The 26,081-nt window shown below is 43.0% G+C and overlaps 1 protein-coding gene across 2 annotated transcripts in view; it reads left to right on the top strand.

Moving 5' to 3' along the window:
• TTLL6 (tubulin tyrosine ligase like 6) overlaps window positions 1-14,746 on the top strand; it is a 47,771-nt gene extending 33,025 nt beyond the window's left edge. For both annotated transcript variants that reach the window (XM_020997616.2, XM_078155997.1), the window contains 2 exons: window positions 12,344-12,382; window positions 14,485-14,746. The gene's annotated coding sequence lies outside the window, so the exon portion shown is untranslated. The remainder of the gene's footprint in view (window positions 1-12,343; window positions 12,383-14,484) is intronic.
• Window positions 14,747-26,081: the final 11,335 nt, after the last annotated feature.

The raw sequence follows: 26,081 nt of genomic DNA on the forward strand, positions 1-26,081 counted from the left end.
TGGGGGTAGTCTGAGAATGGAGATTTTAGAGAGGCATAGGTGTCTATCATACAGCAGAATGTGGGAAGACTGGAGAAGATAGCAACGACCTCTATTAAATCCTTAGAGCGTTTTACAGGAAGGCAGTATGTAAAGATTTATGGGACTTTTTTTAGAGCATCATATGTATCTGGAGATGCCGCTACCATTTTCATCAGGGCGGGCACATACTTTGGAGTGGCTTTCTCCATAATGAGAGTGAATTTTGCTGAGCCATTATATACTGACCATCTTACCTGGTCCCCCAAGTGATAACAGTACATGTGGCAAGATGGTCAGGTATCTAGCAAAGCTAACCAACCCTTAAAGAACTCCAACCCATGCTATCTGTCTTCATCAATGCCATATTTTCATTAACTGACCTAGATGGCTTCTAGGATTTTCTGGTATGAGTGGGTAGCTTTTTTGGGTTAGACTTCATGGATTGGTTTCCCGTTATGTGGGGTCACTAGAAGTCCCAGGTTGAGTCCACATCTTTGAAAGTTCAGAAACTTGAGTCTACCAGTATGTCCCAGGGCGATCAAGGCTTTGGATGATTGACTTGCTCTAAACAAATTCACAAGGGACTAATTTATAAGCCGATGTGCCTATGTTTCACTTTTGCTTATTTGTAATGGGCACAAAGGGCAGCTAGGGGGCAAATGGATAGAGCGCCGGCCCTGGAGTCAGGAAGACTCATCTGCTTGGGTTCAAATCTGGCCTCAGACACTTAATAGCTGTGTGGCCCTAGGCAAGTCATTTAACCTTGTCTGCCTCAGTTTTCTCATCTGTAAAATGAGCTGGAGAAGGCAGTATCTTTGCCAAGAAAACCCCAAAGGGGGTCACAGAGAGTCAGACACAGCTGAACAACACAAAATGGGCACGAGAGCTGGCAGTGGTTGACTGCATAGGACCTACCTGAATGAGTTCATTTCAGGAGACTAGATTTCTAGGTCAGGAGATCACTTGTAGAGAAGAATGAGTTATTAGCACCATTAAGAGTAATAAAAATCACTACACTCTGTTTGTATTAGAGGTGGCATGGTATAGTGAATAGAGGGCTCGCCTTAGAGTCAGAGGGACATCCAACCCATATCAGTGGTGGGACCTCAGGGTCTTGGGCAAGTTGAGGATTGGCATTAGAGGAGGGGGTTTTGACATGAAGGGTTCTCCCACACTAATGAAATCTTAAGTCCAAACCAAAAACCAAAAACCAAACAAACAAAAAAAAAGTGTCTAGTATTTTGTGGTTTTGTCATTTGATTATTCTCATTGGGCTGATAAAGAAACAACATTCTCAAAGAGGTGAAATGATGACCAAGGTCATGTGTCTGCTGAGGGTCCAACTGGACAAGAAACTGGAGTCTCCTGACTTCCCAACCAATGGTCTTTCCATTCACTCTACTTTGCTGTCTCAGAAAGGGGGAAGGGAAAAGGGAATAAGCATTTATATAGCACCCTTTGAATTAGGCACTGTTATAACCCTCATTTTACGGTTGAGGAAACTGAGGCAGACATTACATTACTTGCTCAGGATCATAAAGCCTATTCAGCATCTGAGACTGGATTTGAACTCAGGCCATAAGTACATAAAGGCAGTATATATTCTTGACTCGTGGGCTTTATCCACGGCCCCACTTAGCTGCCAGAGCTAGAGCAGCAGGGAATTCAGAACCTCCAAAGGGATGCTTCTGTCAAGTTTGCCTTCCACATCCTAGGGATGTTTTCTGGAATCAGAGCATCCTTCCTCCTGTGCAGTTCTAGGATGTAACAGATTCTTCACCTCACCTGTTTCTACTCTGCACAGGAGACCATCCTTCTGTAATTGTTTTGTTTTCCTGCATTTGTCTTAATATAATTGCTCCCTTTCTTCTCGACTTCAAAGTACAGTATAAGATTTCCAAGCTTAGAGTTTTATGTTTTATTGGCTCCACTCGAGTCATCTACTCCCTTGATGACCTGTGGGGGGAAGCCCCCACGTCCTATCTCCTTAGTAACCTATCCCCAAACCACAGTATAGAATGGTTTGTTTCTGGGAAGATTGCCTTGCACAGATGAACTAATGTGCTATTGGGAAGGAATGAGAAGCTAATTTCAATTGCACAGAGTTGCATTAGGCCCTAGATTTAGGGGTGTGCCTCAGTGTGGGGGCCTGTTACCTTCTCTCCACTGAATTAGGAGCAAATAAGTGAAAGCAGAAGTCAGTGGGAGATAATTTTCTATGAATGCCATACCCTGCCTTAGGTCCTTTCTCAGCATTTAGAAATCCTTTGCTTCTCATAATAATAACCATCCTTTCCATGTTGATTTAAGGTACACAAAGCACTTTTCTCAGAACAAACCTGTGCGGTAGGTAGTGCAAACAAACGGTCTCCATTTTACAAATGGAAAAACTGAGGCTCAGAGGTAAAGTGACTTGCCTAAGTCCAAGCAGCTAAGAAGAAGCAGAGCTGAGAGACGGACCCAGGTTTTCTGACACTAAGTGCGATGCTCTCTCATCTCCTGCCTTCTTCCATTGTGTTGATGGTCTACAAAGGAAGATTCTTCAGTACTACCTTCACAGTGATAATAGTTGTTCAGATGCAAAGGGTGGGAGCAGTAGGGTTATCCCTCCTGTCCTATTTCTGGGATGGAGGGGAGTATCTCGGGGCTTAGGGTGTTGGATGGGCTTTGGCCTCCTTGGAAATACCTCCTGCTTCCAATCTGGTTTGCCTTGGAATCGACGTGCCAGTGGTTGCTGATGTCTTTAGAGCACAACAAGTTGGGATGACACCCACAACTCTGAGTTTTTGTGTGGGTGAGGGTGGGGAGTGGGAGTTTCAAGTCTTTTTCATCTTTGAGTCAGTGCTCTTCAAGAACCAAGTGCTGAACAGATGTTTTGATGAGTGAATGCTGAATCCCAGGAGCTGTTTTCCAACCCTTATACCCTTTCCTCTCCCCCAGACCCAAGATATCTCTTCCTAGGGTTCTTACACTATGTATAGAATCAAATGAAATCTTTATTTTCTTTTTCAAATGTCCCAAACTGTAGATACTCCCCCCCCCCAATAGCTACTACCAAAGGCATAAAACTACACATACATTGAGACCACTGGGTCTGCGTTTCACATCCTGACAGCTGTCTGGCCAGGCTTCAGCTGGTCTTGTAGAGATGTAGCTCTTTGGAGGAGATGCCTTTCCTGGATTGGCTGAAGCTGACCAGGGGCTGCATCTTTGCAGCTGCTGCCCAGGGAACATCTACAGTATTTCTGCCAAGAGTGAGTCTCCTGGCCCCTTGAATGGCACCCTCATCCCAACTTTTGTCCAAGTGCCAGCAAGTTCCCGCTTGGGAAGGGTTTGGAGAAGGAATTACACTCTCCAGGAATTCCAAGGGAGCCTTTTCCTTGTCAGTTCTATATTTGTGTTTAGATCTGAAGGAAAGGGACAGGACCAGTTACTTAACAATGGGAGATTATTGGGAGGTTGGGGTTAAGAGAGGGGAACAGTGGGTTCTTGCAACTGCTTATGAGTATACCAGTAAAAACTAGCCCCCTCCCCCAAGCTCAGTGACTAGCTATCTTATCAATGTGGTAGTCATCTTTCTGCTGTAGTCTTCCCCTGCTCATTGTGGGGAAGGGAAGGGAGGGGAAAGAAAGAAGGAACAAGAGAGAGAGGAAGGGAAGGTGCTGTCAGTGAGATAACACAACCAAGGATCTCTGTTTCCTGTTAATCTATGAAAAATGACCTTGTTTTGCCTGCTCTTGCTACATGTTCAATAAAAAAAAATTAAACAGTATTAAATGCTGGGGATAATGGGACTTAAAGAGACTGGGGCCTTGGGTGTGGTAAGAAAGATGGTCTTCCTAAGTGCCATTCATTAAGACAGGTACACATCAGTTGCAGAGGTGTTGAGAGCCAGTGACTCACTAGGGAAACTGAGCTATATGACCCATCCTATGTTTTCTCCCAGATAAAGACTGCTGGATGCATAGTTGACAGTGGAAGATCCTTTGCACAGTTTCCCAAATAAAGGGGGAAAGTAATAAGTACAAGGAGTCATTTTTGTAGCTGGGACAAAGCCAGCACATCCACTTCTGGATTACCTTAGAACCACAGAATATGGTTTAGAGCCAGAAAGAACTTTCAAGATCACCCACTGCAATCCTTTTATGTAAAACAGAAACTGAGTCACAGAAAAGGGAAGTGCATTGCTGTAGGCCAGTTAGCAAATTGGTGGCAAGAACTGCAATTTGCCTGGTTCTAACTCTGGCATCATAGGATCATAAGATTGTGTAATAGGATCAGAGAACTAGAAGTGGAAAGGGCCTTTTGAAAGATTGTGGAAATGAACTCCAGACCTCTGGCTTCCAATCCAGCACACCTTCCATTGTACCATACTGCTGCTAATCCCAGTGTTGATCCTAATCTCAGTGACCAAACAATGGCTGTACCCCTTTAGCCTCAGTCTTGCTCCATTGATCATTTCTAATTGGATCACCATTGTTTGGGGATGTAACTGAAGACCATGATACCCTATCCCTGTCCCTGTCACAGTAGCATGACTTCTCTTGGATAACTCATTTAGATTTCACAATATTTGATCTGCAGTTGGGAAGCAAGACAATTGGCCAGTGACTTAATGGCTACATGCTACCATCTTGTTTACTTGTGTGCTGGTTTTAGTCCTTTGATATTAACAGCACTGATATTTTTAATTTCAGATAAACTAAGTGCTTCCAAAGGCCATCTTCAAGGTGGAATAATATAGAGTCCTGATATCCCTTTTGCGCTGTCACCCACTGATTGATGCTTAACAATCAGACCTCTGACCCTTTTGCTGAAGACTCTACTAATGATTCATATGCATGTTCTCTGGGCAGGGAGAATTTGTCTGACATTTACACTGCAGCCTGAAAGATCTGAGAGCAAGTTTTTAAAGGTTTGCTTTGTAGTGGAAGGAGGCTGGGGAATAAAGATGACAGGAATATAGATAGTTGGAAGGAACTCCAAAGCCATCCAGTCCAACTTCTGTATTTTACATATGAGAAAACTGAGGCACAGGGAGTTTGTCTTGCCCAAGATCACATAGTAAACTTCAGAGGCAATATTTGAATCTGGTTCCTCCATAACTCCATAAGCAGTGCTTTCCCCCACCCCACACTATAACACTAGAGGAGAAAAAAGGGCAGAAGGGAATTGTGCTTTCAAGACCACACTTGGGCCAGGTAAGTGTGCCAGGTACTGGTCCAAGACTTCTGAGTGGAATTCATCTACATCTCAGTGATTTATGGCAGGGAGATCCAAGAAAACACATCCATGAACCACCTGCATTCCCAATTAGCTGAAGTAGATGCCCGAATTTTTCATGAAAGCAAGTAGGCATGAATAATAAAAATAAAAGAATGATCCTTAAATAATTTGTATTTAGCTTTGGAACACACACACACTGGAAAAAAGTCTCATTCCTCTCCTGTGAGACTTCTGCTTTCTTTTAATGTAGACCTACTGGGCCCAAGTGGATGGTTTCAGATGGAAGTGATCCACGGGCCATCCACAGTTCAAATAATAGAGTTGAAGAGTCCCTTTCAGTCTCTTTCACCAGTTTCAACTATTCAGGAGAACTGAGAGGTGGATAGGAATGAATTTCAATCCTTTTTATTTATGGATTCTATTTTGCTTATGCAAAACAGAGTAATTTACATTTGATCTTAGAGATAATAGGGAGCCACTAGGGTTTATTGAATAGGGGATGGGGTGACATAGTTAAACCTATGCTTTGGGAGATTCAATTTGGTAGCTGAGTGGAGAATAGATTACAGTGGGGAGAAATGTGAGGCAGAGAGACCAATTGGGAAGTAATAATAGTAAAAATAGTTCAGAGAAGAGGTGATGAGGGTATGAAATAGGGCGGGTGTCTGTGTGAGTGGTGAGAAGGGGGTGGTGTATCTGAAAATTCTGTGGCAAAAGAAATGACAAGATTTGATAACTGATTGGTTATATGAGTTATATGAAATTGAGAACTTGGGTGACTGGAAAAGGATGGTAGTATCCTTGAAAATAAATTGTGAACAGGAGTGAGTTTGGGGGAAAAGGTCAGTTCCGTTTTGGACTTGAGGTGCCTTCAGAGCATCCAATTCAAAAAGACCAGCAGACAGTTAAGTGATATGAGACTAGAGGTCAGGAGACACTAAAGTTAGATAATTCGATCTAGGGATCATCTGTATCCAGATGATCACTGAGCCCAGGAGAGCCAATAAGATCACCAAGTGAGAGCCTAGGGAAAAATTAGAAGAGGACCCAGAAGACGACAGAGCTTTGGGGATTACCCAGTTAGTAGGTTGAATAATCCAACAAAGGACACTGAGAAGCAATGGTTGGACAAGTAGGACTAAGAGCAATATCATGAAAACCTGAGAGGAGAAAGTATGCAGGAGAAAAGTGCTCAACAGTGCTCTCAATGCTGCAGAGAGGTCAAGGAGCATAAGGATTAAGAAGTCATTTGATGTGGCAATTAAGAAATCTTTGAAGGGCAATTTCAATTGAATGTTGAAGTTGGAAGTCATATTGCCAGTGGCTTAAATGACAGTGAGAGAATAAATTGCTTTTTTGAGGTGTTTCACTGACTTAATCAGAGTTTATCTTTCTTCTAAAATTGTTGCTCTTATTGGTTTCACTCCCTGTTAGTAGTACCACCATCGTTGACTCAGTTTCCTGTTAGAAAAAATTGTTATATTTTATTCTCTCTCATTTCTCATATTCAATCAGTTACCAAGTTCTGTTAATTTCATCTCTGCAATATGTCTTTCAGCCGTCTCTTCCTCTCTATTCTCTCTACTGTTGAGGAGTACAAGTAGTCAAATAGTACAAGCCCTCATTGCAATAGGCTTTCTTTCTTCATTGCATCGGGTCTTCCTGTCTTTCCTTTATCCCTCCATTAGTCCAACATTAATCTCCCTGCCAGATTAACATTCCTCACGTGTAAAGACAGTGAAACCAATGCATTAGTTTTATAACATTACATGCCCTGATATATTGCACGAGAAAGTAGAAATGGCATGAAAGAAAAGAAATAGAAGAAGAGCTGCTGGACCAGATCAAGTGCAAGGGCGAAAAGGTCCCTGCTGGAGGTAACACAACTTTGATTGCATTGTGGTATCAATGCTGAAGATGTCTGAAAGAGGGAGAAGATGTGGATAAATTGGGAGAGAAATCACAGATTCTCTTTCTATTATCAAAAGACGGTGAAGAGTATGTCAGTAACTATTGAACCATATTCCCATTTCTCATCTCTACAAAATCTTCATGAGAATAATTTACTCATGAATCAAGGGTATCCTTGATGAGAATATAAGAACTGAATAAATAGCCTTTGCAAGGGATGTTCTACAACAGAAACCATGTTCTCAATTACACAACTAACCAAAAGGTGAAGAAAATACCAAGATCTGTGCTTATTTTCTATTGACAGTTAAAATATGGCAATATGCTTCATTAAAGGCTTTTTTTTCCCCAAAAAGATATCTCTCCAATGCACATGTAATGAGGGGAGGGGTATCTGTCCAATGAGACTTCCATCCTTTGAGCCTCTATCTTGTTTTGCCTGCTGTAATCCCCCATGTGGATGCTGGGTAAGACTGCTTTCAAGCATGCATAATGGAAAGGCCTTGCTCCCAGACTCAGAGCATGTGCAGTATTCTGTGACTATTTCCCATCTGTTTGCTGTTTGATTAGGAAAAGACTGTTCAGTTAGTTGCTGAGCCAGAATTGAGTGTGCATATAAAAGATTCCCATGGAGGGAATTCCTCTTTTTTCCCTTGGCTGCTTTTGAGTGAAGAGAATGAACTGCAGTGGGCTTCAGGCTGGAAGAGGGGGTTCAGACCCTCTCTGGATCTGAGCCGTCATGAAGCCAGTGAGGGCACAGCTTCCTAGGTAATCTTATGTATCTGAGATGGAGTTGTCTCTTGCAAGCGTCTTTGCATTGGCACAGAGCCTTCTGCTATCTTGAAAATCCGTACCAGAGTTTTTTAGCAGCTGAAACAGGTGAGGCATCAGCATAAACCTAAGGATCAACCCCCAACTGCAGTTAGTCCAGCAGAAACTGAAGCAGATCAACAAAAGAGTGACACGTTCAAAAGTCAACGTGATGGGGGAAATGCTTTGTAGCAGCCACATCAAGTTTGAGCTCACTTTACTGGGGGAAGAAGGTGGTGGAGAGGAGGGTAGCCTTGGCATTAGGGTCTTTAACCTTCTGTTTTTGCTGTATTTTCTCAGGAAATATCTCTTTGCACAAGCTAGTTGACGTCAACTAATTAAATTGGTAGGGGAGTATTATTCGATGGATGACACTTAAAACATATTAAGTGGCACTGAGAATTGATATTGGTGAGAACCCACTAGAATGAGGACTCAGGCCGATAGCATTAGAAGAATAGCACCATGCCCATAAATTGAGGAATGGCTGAAAAAAATTGTGATATATGAAAATAACAAAGTTAGAAAAACAATATACACCATGACTACAGTAATGTAAATTTAAAGAACAGAAACCACAAAAAAATAATAACGAATGTTGGCAAATGATGAAGAATAAGCTTTGCCCCAAAGAATAAGAAAGATGGGGAGATCCCTCTCTCTACTTCTTTATGGAAGTGCTGGTGGAGAATGCTACATGTAATATCAAATTTTTGTCAATATGTTGATAGGTTTTGATGTATTTTCTCTTTTTTCTTTAAAAAAAGATTGTTAGAAGAGGTGGCTCTCTAGGAGAGGAGAGGAAGGAGTAGAGGGGGAAATCTGGGTCAAGTAAAAACAAAAGACAACAATAAAATCAATTTGAAAAAAGAGATTACTCTGATAATACCGATTGTTATCAGAGATGCTTGCCAGTCATTGAGAGGGTCCAACAGAGAGTCTGAATGGAAGAGAAATTGCTAAGTGACTTACTCAAGGTCTCACAGCTAGTTAGTAGCAGAATCTGGCCTTAACTCAGAACTTTTTTTTTAACTCAGATCTTCAGATCCCAAATTTGTTTTTTTTTTCTATAATACCATATTACCCTCTATAATAACTTATTATGGAAATCTGTTTGTCCTTTAATTTATCTGAACCTTTCTTGAAACTATTTTAAAACTGTCCTACTTGCTGTAGGTAAGAACCACAAATTTACCATATTCTCTGCACTTTCTGTTTTCTGCCTTAAGGCTATATTGTTTAAGCTTTAAGGAGACCTGTTTCCTCTTAGTATTTCAGAGTCTGGGCAACTTTTAAAAAAAATAATATTTTTATTATTACATATATGCTATCTTTTCTGTGACTAGACTGTAAATTCCATGAGGACAGGGACTACGTCTTATCTATTTTTTTTTTTACATTTACATTTTACATTTACAATTAACACTCCCTGCCCTAGATGCATGCAGGGAGTGTTCATTTAAAAATGTGTGTTGAATTAAACTGCAATCTTCATTGTTGGAAGGAGTAACCATATCCAGAGACAAAGTTATAAATTTCTGTGCCTGGGTCAACTACCACAAGCCACATCTGGGACAAACTATAGGAAAAACGCCCTCAGTTGATGTGGGGGCAGCCAAAGCACCAGCTGTAAGAGGAGCAGATAGCCCAGAAGGGTGCAGGAGGGAGTGTAAGCAGAGGAATATGGGAGAGGAGCTCATCCCATTAGTTATTTGATAGCTTCCTCTTTTGACAACTAGCTAACTGCTAAGCTCTTTTTCTACACTACCATCAGTGCTTTTTAAATTTCTCTCTGTCTGTCTAAATCTGGTGTCCTGGGACAAGACCCTGATCACTCTGCCCTAGTTATAGTTCTTTTCAGGCGGAAGAAATCAGAGACTCATCAAAGCACTTGTAACAGGAATGGGGTGGACATGGGGAGGAATAGGGTCAATTATCCTGGCAAGAAGGTCTTCCTGAAATCTAACCTAAGCAACATTTCATTTGTCAATGTCTCACATATTTTCATCTGCTTTTGAAATGCTAGATGATTTAAAGGAAGCATATGTAATTGTTCACAGCAAGCTTTCTTCACAACAGGCTTGCCTTACTGGCTGGCACAATGGCTCTATTTTAATCATAGCCATTTTCAGGGGGAAAATCAGTTAAAGCAATAAAGAAGGTTTGAAAATTGTTGGGTAGGGCAATGCTGCAATTTGCCAAGCATAATGTTCAGTTATTTTGCATTCTTCAGTCATGACTCTATGCTATTAACTGGTGTCTCAAGAAAGCCAATAAGGCAATGTGTCATTTGATGGTTACTCAGCATTTCCCCAGCACAGAGAGTGTGTACTTAGTACACCCACAGAAAGGAAACCAGGAAATTGCTAGAAAGGTGGTTGAAAGGGAGTATAGCCTTGGAAGCAGTGGTCGGAGATTAGGATGTGGATTCCTAGATAGATGCCTTTCTGGACCTACAATACCATTTGACAGCCAACATTTTACAGTGACTCTCTGCTAAGTACACTCTTCTCCAATCACTCTCCCAATATACCAAGTGACTTCCTGCAACCAATGTTCATCCCTGCCCCCCACTTTGATTTCTTCTAAAAACCCTAAGAAAAAGTTATGACAGAGCCATAACTAAAGTGAGGCCACTGGGACTCTCACCCAGGGTGACAAAGTCAGAGACAGCTGACAGCAGAGAGAACTGCACCACTCTGATTATCTTCCCCATTCTTCCTTGATCCTTTTGGTGACCTCCTTAGGAGCACTGTCACTTTAGTGCCTTAAGGCCTCTCTCTTCACCCACAAGGCAATGTCCTATACAGTGTCACTCATACTTGATCCTGGTTTGGCTTATGATCCTGGTATGCACTTGCCACAACACACAAAATCCTAGTTATAGATCTGCATTATTGAATGGAAAAACTAAGGTTTATAAAATCTCAGGCTCATTTGATGCTTCAGTTTAATACCTTTTCTTGGTTTTCTGCCTGATTTCTTTCAATCCCTGGGCCAGCACTTGCTTGGACTGCCCCTTTTTGAAGTGAAAGAGATATACATAGGATCCCTCTCTCTTCCTTACACTTCCCTCCCTCATTTTCTCATTCTTGGGAAGAGTTTCTTTTCTTTTAAAAAATGCTTTCAAAAATTAGTCTCTCCCAAATGACTCTCCCCCTCCTCATAGAACCCTTCTTTGTAATGAATAAGGATAATCACATAAAGTAAATCATATCTGAAAATATATGCCTTATTCTGCACCTGGTGTCCATCATCCCTTTGGTTTTGTTTGTTTGTTTGTTTTTGCTTAGGCAGTTGGGGTTAAGTGACTTGCTCAGGGTCACACAACTAGTAAGTGGCAAGTGTCTGAGGCTGGACTTGAACCCAGGTCCTCCTGACTCCCAGGCCAGAGCTCTATCCACTGCGCAGTCTAGCTGCCCCCCATCACCCTTTTGTTGAGAGAACTAATGTAAGCTCAAGTCCTCTGAAGTTATGATTGGTTATTGCATTAATGAACACTTTTTTTTTGATGAGGCAATCTGGGTTAAGTAACTTGCCTAGGATCACACAGCTAGCAAGTATCAGGTGTCTGAGGCTGGATTTGAACTCAGGTCCTCCTGACTCCAGGGCTGATGCTATCCACTATACCATCTAGCTACCCCTTTTAATGAGTATTCTGAAGCCTGAATTCAATGGTTCCCCCACCTCTTATATTATTGTGTTTATCATATAAATTGTTTTCTTAGTTCAGTTTACTTCACTCTCCATCAGTTCTTTTCAAGTTACTCCAAATTCTTCATATTTACTGTTTTTCCCTGTGCAATAACCTTCCATCACTTTTATATACCACATTTTATTCAACCTTTCCCCAAGCAGGCACCCACTTTCCTTCAAATTCTTTGCTATTACAAAAAAGGGATGCCATTTAAATATATAGACATAGATAGATAGATATAACTATAGATGTATGTATGTATATATGTATATCACCTTTATATGATTTTTTTAATTTTAATGGGAGTATATGCCTAGTAGTGGTATCATTGAGTAGTATCAAAGAGTTTATTTCCAGAATGACTGGGCTACCTCACTGCTTCTCACAGCCTTTCCAACATTTGTTATTGTTGTTGTCATATTGAACAATCTGACAAGAATGAGGTGATAACTCAGAGTTGTTTTAATTTGCATTTTTCTTATTTTTGCTCATTTAGAACTTTTTTTTTAACATGGTGATTAATACCTTTCACTTCATCTTTTGAAAACTGTTCATACCCTTTGACCACTTATCCTTCAGGAATGGCTCTTGTTCTTATATAGATGTATCAATTATTATATGTCAAATATATTCACTGCAAAATGCTCTCAATTAACTATTTCTTTTCTTTTTATTAAGGAATCCAGGTTAAGTGACTTGCCCAGAGTCATACGGCTTGTAAGTATCAAGTGTTTGAGGAGGGATTTGAACTCAGGTCCTCCTGACTTCAGAGTGCCACCTAGCTGCCCCAATTGTTTCTTTTCTAATTCTAGCTGCACTGATTTTTATCATGCAAAAGCTTTTCAATTTTACATAATTAAAATTTTCCATTTTAAAAGGAAAAGGACCTATTTGTACAAAAATATTTATAGTAGCTGTTTTTGCGGTGTCAAAAAACTGGAGATTGAGGGGATGTCCATCAATCGGGGAATGGCTAAACAAGCTGTGGTATATTATTGTGATGGAATATTATTGTGCTATAAGAAACGACAAGCAGGATGACTTCAGAAAAATCTGTAAAGACTTGCATGAACTGATGCAGAGTGAATGAAGCAAGGAGACCCAGGAGAACATTGTACACAGTAACAGCAATATTGTATGATGATCAGCTGAGAATAACTTAGCTGTTCTCAGCAATACAATGATTCAAGACAATCCCAAAGGATTCATGATGAAAAATACTATCCACCTCCAGAGAAAGAACTGATGGAGTCTCAATGCAAATTGAAGCGTACTATTTTTTACTTTTTTTTGTGTGTGTGTTTTGTGGGTTTTTTGGGGGGAGAAAGTCTGTGTTTTCTTTTACAACATGACTAATATGGAAATATGTTTTGAATTATTGCACTTGTATAGCCTATATCAAATTGCTTACCATCTTAAAGAGGGGGTAGGGGAAGAAAAAAGGAAAAGAATTTGGAACTCAAGATTTTTTTAAAATGAAGGTTAAAAATTGTTTTTACATGCAATTGGGAAAATATATTATTTTTTAAATTTCCATTTTAGCTTCTATAATAATTTCTATTAATTATTGATAACCATTTTCCTAATCAAAGTGGTATAAAAGTACCTTCCCCCCTTTTTAAAAAAAATGTGGCCTTTTATATTTAGGTCATATATCCATTTGTAGTTGGTCTATACCTAACTTCTGCCAAATTGATTTCCATTTTTCTCAATGGTTTTTGTCTAACAGAGACAGTAGTCCATGTCCCTTGGGTTTATTGAACACTAATTATGTCCAGTTGTTTTTTTCTGAGTTTTACTTAGCTTGTCTATTAATCAACTCATATTTTTTAACCACTACCAAAATTTTTTTTATCATGACTATTTTATAGCATAATTTGAGATCTGGTACTGTTGGTCCCCTTCATTCCTACTTTTTTCCATTAGTTGGGGGAGAGTTTCCGAGTCTAGGGGCTGTCTCCAGGAGGCCAAGGAAAAGGAAAGCAATCCAGGCTGAAAAAGTGGAATTACCAAGAGCCAGGGGACCAAAGACTCATCCCATTGGCTCAGAGTACCTCTTGGGGTAGGAAGGCAAACAGGGGATTGGCCAGCAAGGAAAAAATGGAGCAGAATGCCAGCTGCTTCAGCGGCCATGCCAGGCAGGAGAGCAAACATAAAAATCCTGTTGGCAGCTACGGCAGAACACTTGCAATCTTGCCAAGACAAACAAGGGTAGTTCTGGACTTGCTGCAAGAGATACTTACTTCCCCTCACCCCCCATTGAGGTGGGCACAGATTGAGCTGAAGAACCAGATCAGTACAGATGATTTGACACTGAGATGTTTGGAAGGGGTGGGTAGGTGACCTTCCTAGGACATTTTCTATTTTGGTCCCCAATCTCTGGAATAACCCTGGTTGAAGACTCTTCGTCATATCATATGTGTTTCTACACCTCCTCCCAATCTCTGTGCCCCTAAAAGGCAGAGTAATCCTTCCTCTCAGCCTCAAACCCAACCCTACCCTTCCCCCACCTATCTCTATTCCAAAACCATTTCTATAGTTCTTTCCCAGGCAAGTCTCCCACAGAAATTAATCTTCCCTAATACACTCTTTTCTTCCATTCTGTTGTTGGGAAAGTGAAAGGCCCAAGAGGAGGTCTTGTTTGAGAAAAATGGGGATTTTTCACCATTCTAAGGACTATTCTACACCCACAAAATAGAAAATTGGAGAGGCATTTTAAATAACCTCAGTTATTTGAGGTATTTAACCAAGCATTTGTTACTTTAAAAAATATCTTAATAATCTTGATCTTAACTTCAATTCTACACTTCATTTTGTAGGTGGAGTCTGAAGATAATTCCTTGAATATAGGGGAGATGACCGAGTGATTCCCAAGACCACTGAGGCTCTATGTTCCTGTTAAAGTATATACAGTATAACTTCTAATAGGAGGCTATGTTTTATATATTAACTCCATCCATATATGGTGGGAGGACTGCGTTCCCATTTGGGGCAAAGGTTCTTTACCTTTTTGATACTATGGAAGCCTTTGGAAATTTAGTGAAACCTATGAACTACTCAGAAAATTCAGAAAATAAAAGTCGGTTAACAAAAGAAACCAATTATATTGAAATAATCGTCAAAATATTTCTTTACAAAGCCATTTCAGAGACCTCGGATTATCTTAAACCCCTGATTTAGGACCAGTAATCACCCATGGAAGCTACTGTTTTCTTCTGGGGACATATATATCACATTGTGTAGGCATTTAATATTTTTCATTATTCAATGAGCCTACCAAAACAGCCCAATTTCTTGTTCTCTTCCCCCCCCTTCTTTTAAATATCCTTTTGAAACAGAACACGCCAAAAGTAATCTTTTGAAATTTTTTTAATAGCATAGAAGAAAAACTAAAGTAAAAATAACAGAGAATCTTTGGAGGGGCAGTGAAATGAGGGATATGCAGAGTGATTAGAGTGGATGGAATACATTAACTCAATGGATTAGGTCCATTCTCAATGCCATTCACTTCCTCATTGTGAGCACTTCAGAGACCTTGTGCTCTGGGGTCTATTACAGGTTTCGGAATGGGCAGTCTAATCTAGTCTCGCTGGAAATGCGGTAGGGGATGAGAGGCGGGTTGGGAGTCCCTGAGTTAGAGAAGCCCGGCGAGATGTCTGTCCCGCGATGAGTGGGCTACAGAAGCTATAGACAGGCAACTGAGGATGGCGGAGCCTAGAGGGGCGAGTCAGTCCTCACTCTTTCCGGTGTGGCTATGATTAATTCATTAGGGTGAGCCAGGGTGAGCTCGGTTGTGTTCCTTGCGGGGACTGATGGAGTAACATTATCACAAATTTTTGAAACGTTGCTTTCCCCCCTTGGTTTGAACCATAAGGTCAGGAGCTTCTGCCAAGGCCAAGGCCAAGGCCATTTCTGCAATCGCTAGATCGGAATCCGATTCTGGCTTTCTGCTCGCAGTGATTTTGCACGTACTCTAGTGTTGACTTACCTGCGAGGCCGGCCGGTATGCGCCAGGGAGCCCTTCCTTTCTTTCGCTCCTCTCCCGGCTGGGGGTGGAGGGAAGGGGAGTCCCAAGAGCCCGGGGCGGGGGCGGCGAGGGGAGAATACCGAACTCCCCCGCGCCAATGCCGCAGACCGATATAGGATGTGACAAGCCCCTCTGAAGACTGCGGGTGGAAAGAAAGCTTTTTGTTCCTAGGGGTAACCGGGCACTGAAGGATCCCCGGATGGGGGAGGGGGTCAGGAGAAGAATTAGCATGCTCTTCTTGACTACTGTCTTTCCACCTCTAGGGAAATGAGGTGGAGGGCGAGGGTATGGGGAAACCTGAGAAATTCTTAGCAATGTAAGCAGGCTCTCCAAGTGTCGCCCCACAAACCCCATTACATAGCGTTTCTCTATGTACTAAATTAGGTCCAACGTTCCCCTTCTCGTTTCCTCCCTCCCCCCCCCCGCTCCCGCATCCTCCACTCCTTTCCTGACAGTCAATCCCTCCACTTATTGTTGAAAGCTTGGAACTTGTTAGTCAGAGCGTTGGAGATATTCCAGATACCAGGATGCTTCTAGTCCCCAGATTAAATTTGCCTCCAAAGACACAAGCATAGAATGGGGGCACTGGGGCTGCTCGTCCTTTCCGCTTCTGAGAGGAATTCGGAGGCCGCAGGTCATTAGTCTTGCCTGTAGCGGCATCATCCACAAGAGGAAATCTGGAGGGTGGGAGATGCCCCGCTGCTGGGGCCTAGGTGACCAGTCCACTCCCGACACAGACTCTCAGAGTCGGCCTGGTTGTAAAAGCGAGTCTCTCCCTGCTGTGCGGCAGTCTATGGGCGAAAGAGAACAGAGAACTGGGGATACCCAGCAATGAGGGATTTATTTATGCGTCTCAGTCACTGAGAAGAGCAGACAGGCAAGTCTGTCTGCAGGTCAGACACTATAATTAGTGCTGCAAGAGAATCTCAGAGGCCAGCGAACCCAACTCCTCCGTTTTACAATTGAAGAAACCAAAGCCAAAAGATGTTAAATGGCTTGCCAAGGGTCACACAGTTATTAAGTGTCTGAGTCAGATTCCAGTGTTGGTCTTCCCGACTCCAAACCTAGCCACTGAACCACCTAGTTCTGGGCAGCACGTTCCGAAAGTGCAGGGATTCGGGTCAGGGCAGAAGCAGCTAAGGCTACAGAGAAGGCTCAGGACGACCGAAGGAGGCCGGTGGCTGGCTGGAGAGCTGCTTCTGACATGTTAAGTGATTTGAGAATTTTTGATTCTTGATTTCCGAATAAAATAATTTTCTCCAACATCATCTTTGCATTGGCAACAACGGAGTACAGCCAAAACTGTTTTCTTTAAACCCAATGATATCCTCTCCCACCACTAAAAGATGAAAACGGTTTCTATTTCCAAAGCTCCTTCTCTCCCCACCCCGTTCTCATTCTCCTCAGATCCAAGGCTTTTTTTTTTTTAAGAAAAAGTTTTCCCTTCGAAGCGATTCAGAGCAAATTTGACACGGATCGATAGTTTCCGTGCAGAATTGACCATCTTCATCTTCGTTCACACTAGGAGCTTTTCAGTAGCCTCCATTTCCGAAACTCGTTTTACTCGTTTCTCCGTCTAATTGAAAACGAAAATCTGTCCATTAGGATGCATTTTTAAAAAAAGAAAACAAAAACACAGGAGACTATACTGTTCCTCCCCCACTCCCCACCAAGTCTTCCATAATAGGTTATTTCTCATTTTCAAGAGAAACAGTTTTTCCTTCCTTCCCCCATGCTTTTCTCTTCGCATTCATGGATTTGGGAGGGAGGAGGAAAGAGAGAGACAGAAACTGAGAGAAACAGAGACAGAGGGAGACAAAGACAGAGAGACTTCTGAAAGGGTTGGAAATCGAATCAAATTGAAGATAGCAAGGAGAAGGACCTAAGAGTCAGAGTCTAGGTCCACAGGCCCCACCTCGCAAAAGAAGTAACTGACGTGAACTCAAAATGGGCACCCCCTCCCCATAAATTATCTCTGTATCTGCCGAAGTTAACCTTCAGGTACTTGTAGTACATTTATCTCCTTTAAAAAAAACTTTAGGGGGGCAGCTAGGTGGTGCAGTGGATAGACCACCAGCCCTGGAGCCAGGAGAACCCGAGTTCAAATCTGGCCTTAGACACTTACTAGGTGTGTGACTTTGAGAAAGGCACTTAACCCCAATTGCCTTAAGAATAGAAATTTTTTAAAAAAGTTTCTGGAATTCCTAGTGTCCACTAATTCGTGGGAAATTTTTGAATATCAGTAGAAGTCAAAACTATGGGGTCAACACCTTTCTAAGGCTAAGTTAAAGCATGAAGACTACTCAGGTTACTTTGATGGCCCAATCCAATTTGGGGACCGCATGATTAGGTCCGGAGGGCTACCTATCATAACCCTCCAACGTTTCACTTCGCTTTTGGAAGTGTAGATAGCCTGCTTTGAAGTCTACCTAGCGCCTGGATCTGCCTAGATAGAATCTTTTCATTCCCTCGAGGGAATAAGATCCAGGAGACCTGGGCAGAGTGAAAGTTCCTGGATCATTCCCGCTGCGGGACATAGACTGGGATTGGGAAACAGATTAGGGTGAGTTTTAGGGATTGGGTCAAATCTGAGGGCGAGGCGAGTCTTTACTCGCCCTGGCCTTAAATCCCTAGTCCCAGATAGTCTTTCTCCGGGGATGACCCTGCAGTTGACTCTCCCTGGCGCCGCCGCAGCTCTCCGCAGCTCCTGAGGGCTTAATCTTTTACCAGAAGGCCCTTTGCCGACCCCTCTTCTCAGGGTGGGGGTGGGGGGCTTCCGAGTTGCTCTTTCTCGCAGCCTGAGCTGGCCGAGTCTGCAACCCAGGCAGGTGGGCGGGGGTGTGGCAGGGTCAGACTGGTGAAACCCGCCACCTCTGACCTTATAAATCGGCTGTTCCCTAGTCAGGCTGCGCACCTGCGCCTCTCACAGAGCCCCGGGCCTTGTCTGGGATCCCCGAGGAAAACAAACGTCTTTCAAGTCCCAAGTTGACTCCCACATCTGCTGATAAGAAGCTGGCCTCGCTTCTTCCGTCCCCGCCGGCGGATCCGAGACAGCCAAACATCGTTAATTTCTTTGTGTTGTGGGGAACTTCCCCCCTTGCACTCTCTTCGACCCCCGGGGCTTAGGGCGCTGCCTTGAACTTCGTCTACACTGGTTAAGCGTGGGCAGGGAGTATTTCTCCAGGGAACGTGGCCCCTGTAGACGACCCAACTCGTTTAAGCACTTTGTAAACCTTGAAGCTCGAGGCAAACGCGTGTTATTGTCACTTCCGAGATTCCTTTTTCCTCAGCAGCAAATTCGGAAGTGGCCCCAAGAGTCACTTCGTCCTTTTACTTTGCTTTGCCTTTGTAGACGTGGTTTGGAAGCAGCTTTAAGGAGTTTTGAAAATTACCTTCGCCTTATCCATCCGAGAATAGAACCCAGAGACTTCCTACAAATATTCCAGAAATTGAAAAATCACATCCCACCCATTCCCATCGGGGCGGAGGTGGGATTAAAGTAGGGATGGGGAGGCTTGTTTTAGGATCTATTTTTAAAACACTGATTAAGAATCTGACCTTGTGTTGGTGCTGCCGAAAATACAAGGCTGAAATTTTTTAACCGTACAACCGTATGGTTGTTCCTTTGGCCCCTGCTTCCAGTCTTAGAATGGGAAGGTGGGCTTTGAGGCGAGAGGGGCCCTCCGGGAAAGGCCATTAGTGGGAGACTAGGACCAGGCCGAAGCTGCTCTTGCGAGGCACTTATTTCTACTCTGCCAAGACTTTCGGATATCCTTTTCGTAGCCAAATCCAATCTGATTCATAGTGTTGGTGCTAATACTGAGCCGAAGTTCGCTCTGCATGTGGTGGTAGGGGCTGGCGGGGGTGTGTGGGGGTGGGGAACTAACAAAGAAGAGAGGGACTAAAGCTGTTAGGTCCTTGACCGCTAATGAGTATAGAGAGTTCTCACTGCTGTCTGGAATAGACTGTTTTTGTGAGTGTCAGGAGTAAGCTTGCTCGGTCTGCAGCCGGAATTTCTGGGTTCTTTTTTTCGCCCTTTTCTGAACTCCCTGGGAGTCTTCTCACCCCTGGGTGGGATTATCTATGAAAGAGGGGGAAAAGAAATTCAACTATCCGAGGTAGAGAGGAAGCTCCTGATAGGTGTGGAGTGGGGTGGGGGTGGAGCATGAAGGTCAAATTCCAGGCCTCAGCAATACACTTTCACCCCGTGAGGCGAAAAGGATGGTCTTCAGTTTCCACTCCGAACCTTGGCCACTAGCTTGAAGAAACGTCTAAGAACTAGTCCACGTCCTACCAAGGTTTGCTTCCAGATTTACCTTGACCCTGAAGAGTGATGAATTGAGTTGACTGACTGATTGGATTAAATTTAAAAACAAACAAACAAACAACCCCCCCCCCAACACCTTTCATTAGAAATATCCAAATCATTACAGACAAAATGTTAAATTGAGTTTGGGCTAAAAGATCTGGCTAATTGCTTCCCCACTCTTCACCACTGGTGTATCCTTGGCCACAAAACAGGATAGAGAATTGAGACAATTGTCCAAAGTAACTCAAGAAAAAGAATAAACCAAATCTGTTCAATTCAAATTTTTTAATAACTCTTTCTTTATCTCTCCCCCCCATTGGAATAGATCTTTCTTTTTCTCTTCTCTCACTCCTTCCCTCTCTCCCTTCCTTCTTTCCTTCTTCTTTTGCTTTCTTTTTTGCTCTTTCTCTCTTTTTCTCCTCCTCCTCCAAATGTATTTGGGGTTGTATTATGTAAGTCTCAAGAGCCAATTCTCAGGGTAGGCAGCTGCCTAAGTTCAACGTACAGAGGACCACAATAAGAAAACTCTTAAGTATTCTCTTTTTATAAGGGTGTTGACATTGTACCTTGATCGCTATTATGTATTTAAGTGTGCCTGTAGATAGACAGATATGACTTTGCTATCTTGGCTGTTATGGCTGCGTCAAAATGAAATCGTTCTCCTACTTGGAGCACACAGATGCCTGGCCTTGGATGGGTCTTTCCTTTCCATACTGCCAGGAGTTTGCAACCTTATGAATAGCATTATCTTATTTTACAAATGAAGAAACAGTTTCAGAGAATTGAAACGACGTTGTCCCAGCCATACGCTGTAATAAGTACCGCAGTCAGAATTCTAAGGCAATAAGCGACTCCAAGATGTTTTCTCTCTGCTACCTTACCCCAGTCTTCCCTCCCTGCTCCTCCACACCAAATTAGGTCAAGACAACTACTATGTGCCACGTCCTCAACTTCTCTCATCGTTGGAGAGGAGCTTCTAGAAAGGACTGGGGCCCTTCTTCCCTGGGCCTAAGAGTCTCCAGAAACGAACTCAGAAATCCTTTGACTGGTTATGTCGCAGCCTAGCATATGACACCCAGGAAGAAGTATCCCTATGTTTCACCATGTTTTCAATGAAAGCTGTCCCATTTCCTACTCTGAGTAACTTCATCCTTCAGGGACATCGAAAAAGGAAGGGGGTGGGAATGGAGAGAGGAAAACTGCTCAGAACAGTGTCTTGATGCACATCATACTTACACACACTGCCTCCCCCCTTGCACATACACATTCCTGAAGGTGTGTATTATTACTGATATTCAGTTGAGGAAAATGTCGCAACAGAGTACCCGCTACCTCATCCAAATCCCTCCGCCACTTGGGGCTCCTCACATCCTGGGCTCAGGGTTGCTGCTCACTTATAGCTATTAACTTTCTCCTTCCAAACAGTGAAGTATGCCATGGAAGGTAGAAGATCTGGCAGAGTCCACCAGTCTGCGAGATGGAGGACATTTGTGGGTCCCTTCCCGGCTTTGAACTGGAAAGTGCACTCCAGAGGATCCCCAAAGATCCCCAAGTAAACTTCTTGAGGTTATGGTCGCCTAGTGGAACTGACTTTTTAGACTTCACCCTCATGCTTTTTGAGTTTATTCCGGTGCTAAGCCAACGGATTCTTGGGGAGTGACCGGCCATGTTCATTGATGGGAAGGAGTGTGTGGAGTGGTTAGATGTAGGGGGGCCTGTTGTTGTGGACAGGGAACAGAGTTTTCACTGATATCTGCTCCTGTTGCTTCAAGAGTAAGAGACTGGGAATTCGGGAGTCCAGGGCTGGAGATTTGGGACTTGGCTTCCCTGGTCTATAGAAGTACACAAGAAAGGATCTGCCGAGATTGTTTAAAAGTAGCCAGAGGAGATGACGAGGAGTAAAACTCTGTCCCAAATTCCTAGTCTGACTGGGACTTTGCCAGCCGAAGAAAAGAATGATATAGGTTCCCTGTCTCTGTGACAGACCTCTGCAACCCACCATCTTCTTTTCCAAAACACAGTAATCCATGCTCCTATTTATTCGTTACATTTTCATTTTATGCTTTAGCACACACATTTCAAACCCTTGACTTTTCCTACCGCAGAGTTCAGACTAAAAGATGATCTTAACAATCCGAGTAATTCACGGAAGTTACTTTAAAATAACTGTTTTGTTTGAGGAGGAGGCTATACGACTTGACTCTCTGCTAATTAAACGAAGGGGACCTATGGTCCTCACTCTCAATGGATTGAATTAAATTATGATTCTGGTGAACATATTAACAAACATTTTTTTTTCTGGCTGAGTTTACACCGCCTTTCTCAGCTGATTAAGGGGCTGGAGAGGGAAAGGAGAAGGGTCTTACCTATATAGCCCCGACTAAACTACCAGTCTCAATATTCGGAAATTTTATACAAAAATGACAGAAAAAAACTCTGGGTCTGTACACCTCAAATCGTGGCTCGTAAAGCCAGATAGTTAGTCGAAGCCTTCGTATCATATGATTAGGTAAATTTTCAGGAAATTCAGGCCAAAATATTTTATTGCTAATGTTGCATGAATGCTCCGAATCTGTTGTGGCTGAGTAGCCCTTCATGACAGTTAGAGACCTTCACGGAATTCGATAGGGTGCAACAGGAACAGGGATAATTTTCCAGCTAGCGAATCGGGAACTGGCGCCTGATGGAGCCAGGTTCGGGTTTCTCTGTTCTTTACCCTCAGACGCCAGTGGGGAAACGCTGGGCTCCCTGCTTCTCAGGGGTGAAGAAGGCCTAGAGGGAAGATCAAGGCAGAGTAATCTGTAGCTAAAGTTAAATAGTAGTGAGTTTTCCTCACCAACTTAACTTCCGGACCTTCTTCCCTTTCTTAAATAAGTGGAATCCCTTTGAAGGTCAAGGAAAAGCGGTTTCTCAGCACCTCCACTTCTTTCTGTCCTCTAGAGGATGGTCAGAGCAAAGGGTTGGGGGGTCTGAGAACAGGGAGGACAGCAGCAATACAGAGCTGAAACCGAGATTTCTGGGCGGCTACAGCGCAGTCTCGAGGGTCACGTCCTTCTAATGCTGTGGTGGACAAGTCCTTTGGCCTTGTGGGATTTCGCCATGCAGATGAAAAATAATACAATATCCGAGTGTTTCATAGGAACTCAAAAGACTGGAGAGGTGGTCGAAGGGGAGGGGAGGGAACAGAATAAACGGAACAGAAATGGGGACAAAGACTGGATGAAGTCTGGAAGGGATATTCACTGTTCGCCAGGTCCTTATTCTTTCGGCCACAAGATCTCGTTGTATTTTAGTGTGTGTGTGTGTGTGTGTGTGTGTGTGTGTGACTAGAGTACAATAGTTGGACCCTCTTTTCCGAGATTTTAGAGTCGTTTTCCTCACTGCTCTCAATTTACCCTAACCCTGCAATTTACCTCGCCCTCGTTTCTCGCCTCCTGGGTGACTTCTGTTGAACTGATCTCAGAAAGTAGGCTCATTTGGAAGCTGGAAAGGAGGGGGAGGCTTGGCATAAATGGGCTGGACAAGAAAAGAGGACGCAGGAATCTATCTTATAGGAAGGGAAATTCAGCTACCCTGGTCCTTTGGTGATTGTTCCCGAGAGGAGGATTCAGAATCATTTGTTTCGGACAATATGCCAACACGCCAAATTTTGCGGATCCAAGTTTCAGCGGGAGAACAGCTCCAGTCTGCAGGACTCTCATTTGTTGAGAAAAGACCCATCCTTGAAGTCCCTAATACAGCTCTCCTTCCAATATCTAGGAGTCTATTCTGTGAATTCTGTCCTTGGTTCTGTGGCCCTGGAACCTTCTGTTTTCTAGGACTCAGCCGCCCTTGCAGTCCTTCACCTGGCTTGGAGTGTGAAGACCAAACTACAAACTAGCTAGCCGAGCCATTGCCCAAAATATCATCGTCAAGGAAACATCAATGATTCTCATAATCACCTAAATTCTCAACTTTTTGTGTTTAAACTTGCCTCCCTCCTCACTTCAAAATCCTCTCCTTTGTTCTTTTCCCAAACCTTCTTAAACTTTCATATATTCAGCTCTAGGAATTCTTCTCCCCTCAGTCTTTTCAATAAGCACTTATTGCTCGCTTACTACGTGCTAGGCAGGCGCAGTGGTAAGGGCGAGAATATCAGCTCAAAAATAAAAACAGCTCTTTCCCTCAAGCAGCTTATATTGTACCTGGAGGGAAGCCACAGATACACAGAGATAAGTCAATTCAGACAGGATTGTGATTCACACATGGCAAAATAGAGTGAAGAGTTGAAACAAAGCTCTAAATTCCTTTAGATCTCCGAATTTCAAATAAATTTAATTTTATGTGTATGCCAGTAACCAATTTGAGGGATTTCTCCCCCCCCCATGAAGTGGACGAAATTGACCCAGTTGATGTGGCTGGTGCGTGGTTAGGTTTGCGCAGCAGTTACGGGGCCTCTAAGTTCAGCACTGCTGCCTCAATTCTCGGGCTCTTTTGAGCAGAGAAACGTGGTGCTTCCTTTTCCATCAAGCAAACCTGAGAAAACAAGAGGAAATAACACCCACCCAACTACATACACATAAAGAGAGAGAGAGAGAGAGAGAGAGAGAGAGAGAGAGAGAGAGAGAGAGAGAGAGGCAGGCAGACAGACAGACAGACAGCTGGCTTACTGGTGGCCATTGTTTTCAAGGACAATGTTAAACTTTTTCACCCCAGGCTTCCAAATGTGGAGAGTGTTTCCTTCAAAGAATGACCCACATTTTTGCTTCCCCTTTCCTCTTCCCTTTAAGAAGTATGGACTGGACCACAGCCAAAGGCCTTCTCTACATCAGGTTACAAAAATCCTTTGAAAGGTTAAAAATCTAGTTTAGGAGTTCTTAGCTTTGGTACCCAAGAGGCCTGTGGATAGCTTTCGGGGGGGGGGGGTTGGTGAACTTGGATAGAGAAAAAAAATCTCCCCCTCCCAACTTCTACCTTTTCCTTCAATTTTGAATTTAAAAAAATATTCTGGGAAGGAGCCTATTAGGTTTCATCAAATTCCCAAAGGGGTCTGTGACACAAAAGAAAATTAAGAACCCTTGGACTGGTCAATCAGCCTGTCATTTGGTTTCCAATTCCAGACAAGAAAGGATTTCTCCAGCACTGAATGAGCTGCGTGTGGCCGTGTTGACCATCTTGGACAGCTAGCCTTAGGCAAGTGCTGAGATGGTTGAATCTTATCTGTGGGCATAGCTGGCTTGCCTGGAAAGTTCAAGTAACCCATTATGACTCGTATCCCCCCCCCCACACCCTTTGCTTTCTGTAATGCCTTTGGACTTGGACAACTTCTAAGATAGTTATTTGCCTCTATTTTCCATCACCTTTTCTTATGAAGGTCAGAGCCTCTACTCAGATTTTTGCCCCTCTGTCTACTACTTCATCTATTTGTCTGGTTACTTCTGCTTACTGGGAGAGGGCAAGGGTGAGGGTGGGGGTAGGGGAAAGTCATAAACCATTGGGACTTCAGTGCCAGGTCTCAAACCCCTTCCTAATTGATTGGATTGACCAGGAAGTTTAGTAGAAAACAATTTGTGTGTATGCATCTGTCTGTTGGTCTATCTACTTTTCTTTCTGCCTATATGTATGTGGGTTTCTGAATATACATATATGCATATACATATATGTATATACATTTGTGTATGTGTGTGTTTATATGCACACCTTTCCACATCTCCAGATCTATAATTTCAATTTATAAGTTGAAAGGGAAAAAGAGGGGGTGGGGAGAGAGAGATTAAAAAAAAAAATTGTTCCTAGTCTCCTCAGCCTGGATGGGGTTTGAGGACCATTTTCCTTAAAGGAAACTCAACTCCAAAATGAAGATTACAGTTATCCTCAAACCCTAGTGGAAGGTCAGTGGGCCTTCTTCAATTTTGGAAGGGACCAAGCCTGTTCCACTGGCATGAGTCTCTTGAAGGGAGAATATCAGTGAGCCCAGGCAATTGAATTTCTAATCCAGCCTCACTGTCATTCAGAAATCTTATTTCCAGCTCAGAGAAAGAAGGAAAAGGAGGTAGAGAGAGAAAGGGACTGAGACAAGAAGAGGAGGAGAAGGAAGACGG

This window comes from Phascolarctos cinereus, unplaced genomic scaffold (genome assembly GCF_003287225.1).
Source record: "Phascolarctos cinereus isolate Bilbo 61053 unplaced genomic scaffold, phaCin_HiC Scaffold_5;HRSCAF=322, whole genome shotgun sequence".
Lineage (NCBI taxonomy): Eukaryota > Metazoa > Chordata > Mammalia > Diprotodontia > Phascolarctidae > Phascolarctos > Phascolarctos cinereus.